We start from the raw sequence: 16,653 nt of genomic DNA, 5'->3' as shown, positions 1-16,653 counted from the left end.
CTGGCAATAAAAACTGTTGGTTACTAAGCCTACAGCAGGCTCTATCAAAATGCAAAGCATTTAGAGAACCATTTCATTTTGAAGTAATGAGGTTATGAAAAAAAGATGTCAGTTTTTATGCCCCACAAATTGAATCTGAGAAGCATTACTGCAGTTAACTTCTCAGATTGTGTATTCTTATAATTATTGGATTATTCTTACTGCATGGATATGTTCGCTCCAGATTTGTGGGCGATATCTCCGGAGTTGGGGTTCGAATCCCGGTCGTGACACTTGTGTCATTGAGCAAGATACTTTACTATAACTGCTTCTCTTCACCCAGGGGTATAAATGGGTACCTGCGAGGGTAGAGGTTGATATTGTGTATGAAAAAGCCACTAGCCACTAGCGCCTTACAGGCAGCTCAGGGCTGTATACTCCCCAGGGAGCTGAGAAACATTACAGGGATGCTATTGGCCCTATGACCAGGGCACTTATGTAAAGCGCATTGATACGGTTATTGTGAATTGCGCTATATAAGAATTTGTTATTATCAAATAAATATCGTGACAATTTAGTTTTATTGTATATTTCTTACTTTTATACAGGATTAAAACAACCAAACACATCCAAAAACCAAAGGTATAATTTGCCTTTAAGTTCCATACCTGGATTGGAAAACGGATATAAAACAACAAATTTAAAAGAGAAACAGGAACGACTGCAAAATAAAAATGCTGTCACGTTCGAGACTGCTGCCATGGCAGCCAGATCGGAGACAAAACATCTAATCAGTGAAATAGGTAATTAATGATCACATATGCCACATAGAATCATGGGACATGGCTAGACATGGCTAGACGTGGCTCCTGCTTCCCTTTGGTGCCCATTGTGACCATTACCATCAATCACATTCTGTGAATTGTCCTGGGAAGGAGACTGACCCAGATCAACCTCGTTCCCAGAGGTGTACGTTCTCACTGCGATGTTCCCCCCAGAATGCCTTTACTCGATCATAACAATAATATACAGTTGTAGAGTTTTTGACTGGTACCCCTGAACAACGATTTTGACAAACATAGGGCTAGATAGTTCAGTTGGTTGAGCACTGCATTTTAATTCAAAAGTTGTTGGTTCAAATCCCGCTTGAGTCAATTTGTCTTTATTCAACCCAAGTTCCCCAAGATGTTTTTTTTTCTTTTCACATTATTATTATTATTAATATTATTATTATTATTTTTTTTTTTTTTACGGAGTGCCCCATGAAAAAAGCATAATATCTCATAGGGATAGCTAAGTGCTTATTTCAACAGACCATCCCACGATAAAGGAAAGAAAGGGAAAATGGTTATTGGACTATGCCTCACTCACTAGAAAGTGATGAGAGACACAGCAACTAGCATCACACTGACATCATAATTGCCGTAAAACAGGACGTTACTTACAGGCAGTGGACACTATTGGTAATTACTCAAAATAATTATTAGCATAAAATCTTTCTTGGTGACAAGTAATGGGGAGAGGTTGATGGGTTAAAACATCGTGAGAAACGGCTTCCTCTGAAGTGGCATAGTTTTCGAGAAAGAAGTAATTTTCCACGAATTTGATTTCGAGACCTCAAGTTTAGAATTTGAGGTCTCGAAATCAACCATCTAAATGCACACAACTGCGTGTGACAAGGGTGTTTTCTTCTTTCAATAATATCTCGCAGGTCCGTTGACCGATTGAGCTCAAATTTTCACAGGTTTGTTATTTTATGCATATGTTGAGATACACTAACTGTGAAGGCTAGTCTTTCACAATTACCAAACGTGTCCACTGCCTTTAACACTATGTACTAATGGTTTACACGGTGATGTGGCACAATATGCAGCCAATTAAACCAGGACAGTTGAAAACACCAGATTATTTTTACACACAAAGGGAGCTGGTAATTTATTCTGAAACTTTGTCAAAAGACCTCCATTTCATATCAGAATTGGGACTGAAAACCAAATGCACATAGCGCCCATGGCAGGGACTTGAACCTGTGTCCAAGAGGTAGAAAGCGAGGAAAGAAACCCAACCGCCCTGAACAAATTTCTAGCAGAAAATGTTCTGAAATTGTTGGTCTTCTGCCGTCGATTTCACAAAGAGTTAGGACTTGTCTTATCTCGAGTTAGGACGAGTAACTCTTCCTAACTTAGGATTAATCTTAAGGTCTGCATGCTACAGTGCAGGGTTGGGACTTCGCCTAAGTGCTAAGATTGGCCTAAGTCCTAAGATTAGTCTTAAGTTAGGAAGAGTTTTGTGAAATCGACGGCTGGCCACACATCAGGCAATACAACCAGGTGAAGGCAAACACACTGATGATGGTAAGGAACTGAAGAGATGTGGTAAACAGGGGGAACAGTATGAATCTTATTTTTTATAAGTCATCATTTGAAGAAAAAAAATAGTACATCTGTCATTTGCAGTCCAGAAATCTCCACGGTGCATCACCATAAATCAAAAGCCGATTCATCTGGTGACCTCAGCATTGACCCCAGAGGTCACGGAGGTCAAGGAAAGCCATAATATTTAAGTCCCTAGCTTCCGAAGTGGATTTAATGTGAATAAGATTTAGAGAAGGGGGGGGGGGGTGGAGAAAAAAAATGAGGAGGGACGTCTGCCAAAATGTGTTTAAACCATAAAATGGAAAGCGATTGCCTTTAGTAGATGCAGAGTTGAGACCAAATGAATTCCCTCACCACAAAAAAAAACTGCACGGAGAAGACATTCTGACTGACATCTCTCTACTTCCGCCCCTACTTTCACCTCCCAAGCCCGCCCCCCCTCCAACTCCAAATAAGAATTTGTTTACAAAAACCATCAGGTGAGGAATTGCCGATGAACACCTGAGCTTGTCAAAGTTAATGACTTCTTTATTTTCATTTAAACTGTTATTTCCAAGCCGATATTTTTCCAACGTGATAAAGTTATGACACGAAGGTGTCATTGGGACGGAGTTTTGACGATTAATGATCGGCTCCCGTGGTGTGTTATGGGATAGGAATGCTGCACCTGGCTGAATTACGATTTGTGTTGACAATTCGTAAATGATATATTATTTTTAGAATGGGGCTGTCAGTTTGGACCCGCTTTGCATAATTCAAAGTTGAGGTCCTGTGCCTGGGTCAAACAGTAACGATTTGCACTGTGACTCTATTTCTTCCATGTACGTTCACATTTCATTGTCCAAGCACTGTCAGTCTTGGCACCAAGACATCTGTGATCAGGACCCAACTTCATGGTTCTGCTTTAAAGGAACACGTTGCCTTGGATCGGACGAGTTGGTCTATAAAAAGCGTCTGTAACCCTTTCTTATAAAAGGCATATGGTTGGAAAGATGTTTTAAAAGTAGAATACAATGATCCACACAAGTTTGCCTCGAAATTGCGTGGTTTTCCTTTTACTGTGCGAACTAACACGGTCGGCCATTTATGGGAGTCAAAAATTGTCTCCCATAAATGGCCAACCGTGTTAGTCGACGAGGTGGATCATTGTATTCTACTTTTACAACATCTTTCTACCCATATGCATTTTATAAAAAAACGGTTACAAACGATTTTCAAGGACCAACTCGACCGATCCAAGGCAACATGTTCCTTTAATACTGTAAGCAAAGAAACAGCGCTTGCGGAGGCAGGAAATTCAGTGCTTACATCAAGTGTATTTCATGGGTTAGCAGTGATTTTTGGCTTGTACACCTGCGTACTCCGCATGACAAGGCAATCAACCTTCACAACTAGCGCAGAAATTTGTTGTGAAAATCAAAGAAAATTGCTGAACACAGGCCTGATACTTCAAGGAGGCAACGAAGGCGATTGCCTCTGTGCCCTCTGGTCATTTCCTTGGTGCCCTTAAAATGCTTTAACAGTAGGAATTTACAATTTCCTCATAGGGTGCCCTTTACCAAAGAGAAAATGCCTTGATGATGCCATTGCCCTAGCAAAGCATACAGGCCTATGGACTCCATCGTTTACTACAAAAGATATATAGGGCGCTAGGTAGAACGACTGAAGATGTCAAAATTTTGAGAAAAAAATAAGAAGTACAGCGCACCGGTTATGGATCTAATCATGTCCAAATATGACCATCTGTCAACAATGTACAAAATGGCCGAAAAGTCCACCTGAATATATGTGTATCAGTCAGCAACAGAGGCAAATACAGGGAAGCATTCCTAGCAAATGAAGTTAACCTCTGCATACTGTTGCCAATACCATCCAGAAGTTAAAACAATTACCTGCTCCACAATAAATAACTCCAGAACAAACAATCGGACCTGTATGCTTTGGGTTTTTTTGAAAGGGCAAGGGCACCAAGGCATTTTCTCCTTTGTAAAATGTGGAAAATGTAAATTTGAGCGTAATTCAAGGGCACCAAGGCAATTACCATGAGGCTTGAACGCAACCATTGCCTCCATGAAGTATTAATCCAGAACAATGCCAGCAACTAACTTGTGAAGTGAGCACCCCCACCAAAAATGGAATGGCCAAACCGGGTCAGGGGTCAATTCCATCAAAGGAGGGTCAAGTTAGGTCATCGCTGTACATATTTCATTTCTGCCAGTGGCAGTCGATGTGCATTGTTCTTACCACTGTTTCAACCACACTTGGGACAAGTGAGTGGCGCATTAACTTTTGTAGGTTGATTGAATCATGGAGCTGCTAGTATTCTGTCAAGCCGCTGAACGTGTTTTGTTGCTTGAACTTGTGTACTTGGGGTGGATTTCACAAAGAGTTAAGACTAGTCTTATCTTGAGTTAGAGCAAGTCCTAACTCTTTGTTAAATCAACCCCTGGTCACTCCCTATGTGAAATAGTTAATGTCTCACCCCTGAAGAATGTGACAATTGTTGTGCATTTATGATTGAAAAACTTGTGTACATTGATTGAACAATGGAGTTGCTAGTCTTCTGTCAAGCAGCTGGCTATACTTTTGCTGTGTTTTGTTACTTGAACTTGTGTACCTACATGTACCACCCCCTTTGTGAAATAGTTAATGTCTTACCACTGAAGAATGTGATAACTGTGCATTTGGGTAATTGAACCACTAGTCTTTTCTCAAGTCAATGTTTACAAGTTTGTTACTCTAGGTTGTTGAAGTGTTACTAACTGAAGTACTCAAAAGATTTTTTATAAGTTAGTATATATTTCTGGTATAATCGAAACCAAGGATGCCTCAGAAGTTTACTTAATCACTGTAGCACACAAGAATTAAGCCAGTGGGAAAACCTGTAAACAAGAGTGCTTGCTACATGTATGTGTGCCAGCCATTGGAGTCACAAGAAAACAGTGCAAAACCAATGTGTTTTCAAACATCGGTTTCTGGACTCGCAATATCATTCAAAACAAGTTGGTTTACTAACTTCTCAAAAACCTAAGAAATCAGAGCAAAAATATTTCAAGTTCATCTTACCCTAAGCCGCAAACAAAAACGTAAGTTATGTGCAAATCTGTGAACAATTAACTTTTTACTCATACCATTGTTGTAAATTATTATACACTTTATTAAAGGCACTGTACACGTTTGGTAATCGTCAAAGACCAGTCACACTTGGTGTATCCCATCATAAGCATAGAATAACAGGCCTGTGAAAATTTGGGCCCAATTGGTCAACGAAGTTGCGAGAATAGGAAAAAAAGACTTCTAGCTAGAAGTCTTTTGTAATTTTAGTGAGAAATTACATCTTTCTCAAACACTATGTTACTTCAGAGTGAGTTGTTTCTCGCAATGTTTTATACTATCAAAAACTCTCCAATGCTTGTTAGTTAATAAGTTTTTAAGTTAATATTTGCTTTGAGTAATTACCAAACCTGTACCTTCCCTTTAAATGCTTTTAAAGGTTTGGCAATAACCCTGAAAAAAATTGTGTAAATTTTATGTGAAAATCTCCTTGTTATAAAGATGGTAACAGTACATTATTTAGATTTTTTGGTAGGTTGCTGCTACAAGTATTGAGAAATTTTTCTGTACTTGTACCATATTCACTGTACTGTAAATGTAAACAATGTTGTAGTAAAATGTTTGGTTTTTTTATAAGGAAGGATCAGAACACGGTAATACGGTTGTTTCGGGGCGTTAGCTATCAAATGGTACAATGAGTTGTTTCAGCGATGACCTCAGATCCCTAATTAGCAAAATGTCTTCCAATTTTTTTAAGAAAGGTTTTGCCTAATTGTGTCTGCAGTATAAACTAATTATTTTTTTTTATATTGCCTGCCTGAAATTTTTATTGGCAAGCTGAACCTTTTGGTTTTTTTTCATATTCCTCCTCAGTCTAGCCCTTCTCCATACTATCTACTTTAGGTTTTATTGCATTTCTTTTGTGTGTATCTCTTTTTTTATGAAATTTTTTAATATGTATCCTTCGTTACTGATCAAATATTGTATTTGGAGTTCTTTGTCTTGAAAGGCCATTTCAATTTCCCCCAGTAAAAATAACAACAATAATTTATTGAACTTATATTGCGCTCTCTCCAGGACCAACCTGTTTGAGAGAGCATAACAATTTTACACAATTCCAAGAAGAAGAAAAAAGGAAAACAATAATGAACATTAATCCATCCAGTGGGGGATGATAACATTTTTATCTTCATGGTACACTCCTAAAACATTCTGTACAAATCCAGTACAATTATGTGTATCCAAGTTATTATGAAATTGGCTCCAGGGCTTAACTGGAATTAGCTGTTGATTAAGCAAAACATTACCAGAGCACCAATCACACAATGTAAATTACATTTCGTTTCGGCTGGTAACCCTGTCTGCTTAGCAATATTAACTGTGCTGAGCGATTGCTGGTGCTTGATGCCAATTACTATACAAAGAAACCTCAGGTCGATTTCAAAATAAGAACTAAAAAATTAAATTAATCTATTATCAAAACTTACCTATGTCACGGTTTTCAAGGACTTATTTTGTTGTGACTGTTTTCTTTGGTTTTGTTTTTGGTTAACTGTGCCTTGAACACCCAGCTTGGTGCGTATTGCAAGTTTATGTTATTATTATTTGAATAATAATAATATATTAATATTTTAATAATAATAATATAAAACACCTTATTGTACGTTACATTGTAACTGAACATTTTTGATGTCCCATTACCATCAAATGGAACAACATTTTACGCAAAGCTTGAAAAAGACAATCACACCAAACTCCCCTCTCTCAAAATGAGCATGGTCCAAGCCAGTATGCCAAACTGAACGTCCCCAGGGACAGGGAACATACCATTGGTATGGAATAGGGGGGAGTTGGTAGATTCCTGAGGCTGTTGAAGAGGTTGTATAAAACAAACACCAGTGAGATGATAATATAAATAGACTTGAAGAGACAACTTAAAGGGGCTGTCCTCACCTTGCACTTCGCAGGCAGAGTTCAGGTGTAATACTTAAAGGTACAATTTAGCCATCATTTGTTTTTTTGTGAACGCAGTGCTTAATTATAGGCAAAACTATCAAGAAAGATACAAAAACAAATCACCTTGGAAAGTTGTAGATGAATATATTGTCTACTTACTGAGAAAACAGAAGAGAGAAAAAACTGTCGCTGTTTTTTCTATGAATCCATCCACGATCAATGAGGCAACAGCGGGTGCCAACCACATCACCAGATCACTGGTCATATTGAGGGAGCAAACAAATGGACACCAGGGAAGCTCTATAAAGTCGCCTTCGCCTTAAATTTTGTGTACATATATGTATTTTTTATCAATTTCTAACGAGTTTGCCGAAATAATTTGTTTTCTTCTCAAAATTCTTGCAGTTAATTACTGAAATCGTAATTCAACATTTTAAAGATAGCCAAGGCTTTTTATTTATAAATAAATGCACATTTTTTACCCTTTCGGTAGTATTTGTACAAGTCCTCATGGGCGAGCAATAAACCCCCTCGTTAAACACCCACGGTAATATTTATGGCGATTATTTTTGTATGATAAAATGGACATAATAACTTTTCAAGGCTTTTATCTGGCTCAATGCTCATACTGATCAAATGCGAAGGCGTTAGTTTTCGACAACATCACCATGAATGATAAAATACAGTTTCCTTTGTGTTTACTAATAAGCGTTTGGTGGGGTTTCATCATCATTAGCTTCGACAAGTCAACTGTGAAGGGGAAAATTAATAATGATCTACAAATAAGCAGATGGATTCACCAATGCGTAGGCCTACTATTGACTATCTAGTTTTATGTTGATGCTTCTTTTTATTCTACAAACAAAAGCTATAGCGAGGTTTCCTCCAACCGCATAATACAGTGTATCGCTTTAGGTGGCTGGCGGTCCAGTGGCTAATTGGTTATGAGTAATTAAGTTTGCACTGATGCTTAGGCCTACTACAATTTACTTACTATCTTTACAAACAGTATGCCTTTGAAGAAAAAATATTACACACTTACTTTTTGATGTGTTTACCAAAGTACCCCCCCCCCCCCCCCCCGGCCATTGCCTTGGTGCACCTTCAAATGTTACAAACCCTCCACCTCCACATGTTCTTAGAATAAAAACTGCGTTCCGTACAAGAACAAAGCACCACAACTTCAAGTTGGTACACTTACCTTTAAATTTAAAAGCGGTGGGAGAGTATTGTTTACAAATAGCACCAACAAAAACAGTAAATGAGAACAATTGCAGTAACCATGGAGAGCGCCCTCTGTTGGCAGCCTTTCAATTTAATATCCAAGTATGCAAACCAAGGTTGCTTGGTACATGTAGTATGGCCAATTACTATTAGGCTGGCTCCACTTTGTGAACAGCTTATTGGGTACAATGGTAAACTAAGATGACAGGCCAATGCATTTGATTACGATTACAAGTCTTGAAACAAAAGCTGATTTAAACTTTACACTGCTAAATGCAACAAAATGCAACATAATGCAATAAAATGCACCAAATTGTGGGGGGAAAATGCAATAATTAACAGTCAACTTGAATTCCATATACTTATTTGGTCACTATGGTCCAGTGGTTAGACTAAATGACTTGCAATCACAAGGTTGTGGGTTCGAATCCTACCAAGCTTACCACTGACTTCATTTTTACAAAGTTTTGACCCCTCCTCAAAATCTTCTATTTGATCTACTTACGTACATGAAATGAGTTAGTCTCCTCTCCAGCCTGTAGGCTACCGCCTCCTGAATAAAGCAGTCATTGTCGTTTCTCCAAATAACAGATCAGATAAGGTAAACTCCAGCACTAGTCACCCTGCTGCAATAAACAAAACAAAAATAGATTCATTAAAAACATTTTGGTTGATGAGCAGTTAAAAATTAACCATGCCCAGCCACACACTTTTTGTTACAAAGACACTAAATGAACAGATAAATATTGAGCAACTCTCAAAGAGATTTTAAGAAACCTTAAATCAAGATAAAGCCTGAAAAATCATACACCTGAGGTCAATTTCACAGAGCTGCTTTAAAGCAGAAAATACTGAGTTTTTTAACAACTTTCTGCTTATCAGAAATGAGCAGAACACCAGTCACAAGTTGTACAGTGACATTGTACAATGTAGTTTTCCCTATAACTTTTTTTTCTGGAACAGTAAGCATCATGTTGTGCTTTATAGCTGCTTTTTGAGCTTCCATGCAGCTGTATGAAATTAGGCCTTGCTTTATATTTTAGCCACACTTGCTAAAGGAAGCAAACCACCATTCTGATTGACATATTATTACACACATAGAGAGGCAATGTTTATCAACATTATCAAGCTACAGTAGTGGTATCATAAAGTATCAAATGAGTGGCTAAATAATGACAATAGACATTGATAGAGCAAGGGTGACCATGAGCCTGTGTGGCCTAAGGCTCTGCTGTCCATGATTGGACAGGGGTCCAATGTCATAGAACTGCTTAAAGGCAGCGGACACAATTGGTAATTACTCAAAGTAATTATTAGCATAAAACCTTACTTGGTAACCAGTAATGGGGAAAGGTTGATAGTTTAAAACATTGTGAGAAACAGCTCCCTCTGAAGTGATGTAGTTTTTCGAAAGAGAAGTTATTTTCCACGAATTTGATTATGAGACCTCAGAGTTAGATTTTGAGGTCTCCAAATCAAGCATCTGACAAGGGTGTTTTTTCTTTCATAGTTATCTCGCAACTTCGATGACCAATTGAGCTCAAATTTCCACAGGTTTGTTATTTTATGCATTAGTTGAGATACACCAAGTGAGTAGGCTGGTCTTGGACAATTACCAATAGTGTCCTGTGTCTTTGAGCAGAAAGCTATTCTGTAAGAAATTCTTGCTCAGCAGAAATAGGCAGTGTTTCAGTAAAGAGATGTGACATGGTAATGTTACTCCGGTAAGCACAATTTTGTTGTGCTTACATGTCGCTTAGTCTGTGCTTAAGCAGCTCTTTGAAATTGGGCCCTGGTCAACTGTTGCAAGGCCTTGTTTCACAAATACATGACCTTAACTCCGGTACATTTTCATGAAAAATTTACAAACTTTATCAAACTTGTTTCTATAACTCTGCTGTTTTAAGTGAGGTTTGAGGCTATGTATGGTATAAGGAGAGGTTTTTATACCACAGCAACGACCCTAAGAACACGTCGCCATTCTGTTATTCCCTGACTGGTCCTCAAAATTAGGACCACTGTTAAAGGAGAATGCTGATGCACATCCCAAACTTCACAATTGAAAGATGAAGAAGATGCAGCAGGGTCCTGTCTATCCCCTTCCATGTCACCATCTCCTAATTTATAGTCAGAGACCATTCCCCAAAACACCATACCTGTCATAACAGGGGAATTCCAGCGTATGAAATGACCCAAAATGTTTACACCAAATGTTGGCCCAACTAGAGGTATAGGGGGCCAGATGGTGCAACTTCCCCACGTGGATTTCATTTCATACCAGAGTCGCAAGCAATTCCACTCCGTTTCCAAATTGACAGACGGGCAACTTGGAAACCCTTGGTTAAACAAACTGCAGGTGTAAAGAGGGGGTTTGCAAAGAGAAGGCGAGATGCCAGACTTGTCAAGTTTGTTTGTGTAGTGGATGAGATATATCTTTGTGAAGTTTATGAACGGAGAGCTTTTCAACAAGAAGCCATGTGCCAGGGTTTGGTGCGGAGAAGCATTGATGATTGTTGTACTCTGTCCTGGATGTTTACGATACGAGTGATTTACGACCGCGATGGGAGATTTGACGAATGCGGGAGAGGGAAGATGGAGGATGACGGAATGTAGCGATGGTCTTTGTCTCTTAGGAGGAGGGAGGGAGGATCGACAAAGATGTGGAAAGTTTCTTTGTCCTCAAAGGCATCCTCCATCCAGTCTTGTTCGTGTTTACATACATCTTAGGAAAATATTTGTTCTGAAAGTGACAGAAGTGTTTACATCGACTTGTACATGCAGACTCTAATTACGTCAACAACATCTTTGTTTGTGATGTTTTGGATGAAGCTTTGAATGGTGTGGAAGACATGACAAAGTTTTCCCAGCAGAAAGTTATTAAGCAATATATTTTTGTTTAAGGGTTGGGGTACTTTTTGTATGACACAAAACACAAACGTCCACAGATTTACACTAAACTTAAATGAATTGAAAATAATTATTGTATAAAACTTCCCTTAAAATTACTTGCTGAGGTGCTTGTTTTTTCAGAAATGAGTTTAACAATTTCACGAAAATAATTGTTGTCTCAGTGAGACAGAAATTATTTTAGCATTACAACAATTTATGCTGCTCTCCTGAAAACATTGCTCTTTTTAACTTAACACCTAATGAAGCTGAAACTACTACAAGTGTATTACAAACATATCCTATTTCACAGTGAGTAGGGATTCATGTCATGGCCAAAATATTAGTATACAAAACCCCCAAATACACATCTCTATGATATTGGACCCATGGTTACTCAACGTCCAAACTGATTCAGGTTAAATGAACCACCAGAGCTTGAGTCCGCTGCTCTTAACCCCCTCAGTCACAACACGCCCAGAGTCGATATTAGTGGTGATGAGTACTAAGCTTGGGCGATATCACGATATTATCGAATATCGCGATATTAATTTGGAAACGATTTCAATATCGGATGGATTTGGTTTTAATCGAAATATCGATATATCGCAATATATCGCGATATATCACGATATATATCGCGATATCGATTAAATATCGCGATGTATTTGCTAGCTGAGACATCTTGCACCCCATAGGTTTGGAGTAAAACCAGAAGAATAGGTCATTAGAACACCTCTCTTATGCTATGACTGTCTCTTCTACAACTTTCACTTGGAGTTTGAAGACTGATGATGTCAAATTTAATTAATCGCGATTATATCGAATATCGCGATATAATGTCGGCAATATATCGTGAATAAAATAAATCGATATCGCCCAAGCTTAATGTGTACTTAAACATGTAGGATTGGTAGTGCGAGTTAAAGAACCCTAGGTCTGATACAGTGTAATTCATGGAGGCGGTTGCCTCCATGCCCCTGGTCACTGCCTTCATGCCCTTGAAATGCTCCGGTAGAAATTTACAGTTTCCACATATTTGTAGGCTGCCTCTTACTGAGGAGAATATGCCTTGGTGCCCTTGCCCTTTTCAAAAACAAAGCATACAGGCCTGGAACCCAGCAGCCGATTTCTCAAAATGCTAGAATTAATCCTATCTTGAGTAACTCGTCTTTACTTAGAATGGATTCAAAACCTACGGTTGGAGAATTTAACTTGTTCTAAGTCTTTAGATTAACCCTAAGTTAGGAATCAAGTTTGGTGAAAATGACAGCAGAACACATATCGTGAAAGAGTAGGGGTTAACCCTGTTGTTTCTGGTTTATCATTTCTGATTCAAACCCAGCACCCTTATAACTTAGTCCAAAGCTCTATACACCGCTCAACCATGACAAATCGTTCCAGCTCAGGCAACCGCTATAAGCGACAGCTAAGAAAGGAGAGGAAACGAGAAAGACATCTCCATGGTCCAACCCTCCCTTTAAGTGTGACATCTGCTGGAGAGTATTTGGTTCACGAATGGGACTTTTGAGTCATCGATGGAGTCATCTTGGGCACCAACGACCTCAACCGTAATAACTTTGTTAACCTCAGGAGAACATCATCCTCAACACTAAAGGATTGCCTAATATCACATTTTCCAACACAAGCAGACATTACTCAGCTACTGGTGATAAGAACAATCCACACGACACCCAATCAACCTGACGAGGAGTGCTCGCCCCCATCTCCCCAAACAATCACCTCGCTGATGACATTTACTCTGAACCGTGTCCTCCTCGGACTGGACCTCATCACATCATCAAGAACCTCTCCACAGAGTGATCTGAGCAATGTGATTCATCCTAAACATACATTGTTCAACAGATACATTTGTCATTCCGCTGAAGGATGGGCTCAAGAGTGTCCGTCATTCCCTGTCCATCTGGGCCAAATTTCATAGAGCTGCAAATTTTGCTTAATTCTTCCGCTAAGTAAGGATACCAGTATACAAGGTTCCATTGCGTTTTGTATACTCGAGGGGGGAAATGGCTACCGAGGCGAAGCCGAGGGTGCCATTTCCCCTTGAGGGTGTACAAAACCCATGAACCCCAGTCACAGCGTGCAACAATTGTTTTGTTATACCTTTGTATAACAGTTATTCCTCTTCTCGAAGTTCTGTTGTCATCTTCAAACATTACTACGACTGACTATTCATAGTTTAATAAGCAGACGAACAAGAAACAATTCCCTCGAACCCGCGGTTGTTTCGTACAAAGCGCTGGAAATCGACCAACGCCGAGAACGATCAAGGTGATGTACACCGGTGTACATCACTTTTCATGTTACCCGGCCCGTCGAGCCATGTAACATGCATTTTTGTTGCTCGTCACATGATTGGTTCTCGACCAATCAAACTTCACAGTTTGTTTTCGAGACAGATGTTACATGAGGAATGGTATTTGGGCTGGTGACAATAATTATTCTGGTAATTATACTTTTGTTGTGCTAAGCTCCTTTTTGTGCTTACGAATAGGCAAGCTGATTACTACATGCAATCGTTTTGGTGACAGAACACAACACAATCTTATCGAAGGTTCAACTTCAAGTCATTACCCACATAAAAGTTTGGGAAAGAAGCATTTAAAACTTTGCTGTATTCCTCGACAGCAGTGACTGTTTGTAGGGTTTAAGTTGCAATTTCTATAAAAAAAGTGGGGAAGATGGTGTAATGAGTGCAGTTGACTATTAAAGTCACCCATGGTAAGGAAAAGGAGGTACATGTATACAACATTAAAGGAAGACGAGGTATGAGTGCAGTTAACTTAAGTCAGCTATACTGTACTCAGAAAAGGGTTACGGAAAACATGGTACCTAATTGTCTACTATGTATGGCACCACATTCTCTACACTTCATGTATGTGAGCCCTTTTTACATTTTCAAACAAACTCATTCACAAAATCACAGCTCCCGTACCATCCCTTTAACCCGACAATCAGGTCATCCAAGAAATCTGGGTTTTAGGGTAATTACCCATGATGTAAATGTACATTTACCTTGCCCCCCCATCCCTCCCCCCCCCCTTCTAACGATGGCAAACTCTACATGACTCATATCACAGACCAATCCTTTTAGATCTAATCCGCACGGCTGTCTCCGTTCACTGAGTCGAGATGTGCTTATAATCAAAAAAATAATAAAAACATTAATGACTCATCCAACTGAAAGAGGTAATTTCAGAGTCCAATCTGGCCCTAAAAAAGAAGAAGACAAAAGTACTACTTGTACTTTCGTTGGCGGAAATTAAAGTATTTTAATTATAATGTGGAACTATTCTTTTGTTTCTTCCATGGATGTGATAGACTGAACCTGAACTATGAGGGCAAAGCGAGCATGAAGCGTGAAAGCTTGTGAGCGCAAAAGCTTGAAAGAGCAAAGCCTGCTTACAAACATTTATCTCTGCAATCTGGGGTGTTCCATGGTTTTCATCTTAATTTTGTTATGAACTTGATCTAAGAAAATGTCAATAAAAAAATAATAATAAACAAATTTTTGATTGTTTTTTTTTCTTTGGAGTGGGGGGGGGGTGTTGTTGTTAAAAAAATGGATTTCAAGTTATAAACAGAGAAATCACATCCCTGTTCTTCTGAGCATTGTACCCTGTGGATATTTTTCAGTCATAGAGTTACTCGTCCTAACATAGGATGTCCCCCTATCCCTAAAGCCACCTGGAAATAGATTTATTTCTTCTTTAAAACATAAGAGTATATGCTTATGAACAATAAAACGTTTTTTTAGTAGTTGTTTGTCACGATTTATATGTTTAAAAATAGATAAAGTTGTTTGGGAGGCTGACTTCGCCTACCCCTTTTGTGACGTCAATAGAGGCAGACTTTGCTTGCGTACATTAAACACATGAGGGCATGTTTTTTAGCTTGCGATTCACCGTGCAGGGTAATCCGAGTGGATTAAGTAGTTCTGTTCTTAGGCATCATACTAATCAGGTACCCAGACGTAGTGTACGGGGCCAGACTACACGTTTTCTCTTCAAATATCGCGCCTCGATTGACGTCACGAACAGCTCCCTCTCGAGTCGGGGCCTACTCTTAAAAAAATTTTAAAATGAGAACTAATTTCTTAGTTAACTGTTTATTCACATTCCCCTCATCAAAACACATATCTTAGTGACAAAAGCTTTGTTTTGTGACTTTAGTTTTTAATATCTCCTAGGACTTAAAGACACTGGACACTAATGGTAATTTTCATAGACTTAGTCTTCACAGTTTGTGTATCTCAACATATGCATAAAATAACAGACCTGTGAAAATTTGAGCTCACTCGGTCGTCGAAGGTGCGAGATATCAATGGGGAAAAAACATCGTTGTCGCACCATGGTCACACTTATTTGTGTGCTTTTAGATGCTTGATTTCGAGACCTCAAATTATAAATCTGAGGTCTCTAAATCAAATTCGTGGAAAATTACTTTGTCCTCGAAAACTACATTACTTCAGAGGGTGCCGTTTCTCACAATGTTTTATACCATCAACCTCTCCCCATTGGTCGTTACCATGTAAGGTTTGATGCTAAAAATTATTTTGAGTTATTACCAATAGTGTCCACTGCCTTTAAGTCCTACATTGTAAGTATAGGACTAGTCCTAAGTTCTTGGAAAGTGCCCTTGTCCTTTTGAAAACTAAGCTTTGTACATGCCTGTATGTATACACTGTTTAATGTTTAATGTACATTTTGTGGTCACCCTTATGCACAACATCTGTCTGTCAATGTGAAGTTGATGCATTCTCAAATTTCTTGACCAACACAAAGAATTCACTCAACACAGCATTGTCTTGGGACACCCCAGTAACTGGGTCAGGTTTAGACCTCTGAAGATAGAGGCAATAATCCATGGGTAATGAAGGAGCCATGACTGTACTATGGGATCATGCAGCCACCATCTTGGTCTTGTTACCTGTATCCAGTAACAGGAATGTATGCTTAAACTCATTGCACAAAAAAGAACCAGACTATTTTTCCTTTCAGCTCCGGTTTGATAACATTGAAATGAATGGGAGAGAAATCAAGATGGCTGCTCAACGATAAAGGTTTATACGTGGAAAAGTAAGAGTTTACAAATACTGAATGTTTATGAGTGCGATGGTGAGAATATTTTCATGAGTTTTAAAACAAAAATTTAGTGT

General features: G+C 38.8%; 1 protein-coding gene across 3 annotated transcripts in view; it reads right to left on the bottom strand.

Annotated features, from left to right (window-relative positions):
• Positions 1 to 16,653, bottom strand: part of LOC139951729 (cell adhesion molecule-related/down-regulated by oncogenes-like) — a 148,121-nt gene that overhangs the window by 102,899 nt on the left and 28,569 nt on the right. For 2 of the 3 annotated variants that reach the window (XM_071950777.1, XM_071950779.1), the window contains exon 2: positions 9,098 to 9,214. The gene's annotated coding sequence lies outside the window, so the exon portion shown is untranslated. The remainder of the gene's footprint in view (positions 1 to 9,097; positions 9,215 to 16,653) is intronic. The other variant, XM_071950778.1, reaches the window with a different exon arrangement.

Source organism: Asterias amurensis, chromosome 19 (assembly GCF_032118995.1).
Source record: "Asterias amurensis chromosome 19, ASM3211899v1".
NCBI lineage: Eukaryota > Metazoa > Echinodermata > Asteroidea > Forcipulatida > Asteriidae > Asterias > Asterias amurensis.
This window is presented reverse-complemented; position numbering and strand designations above follow the sequence as displayed.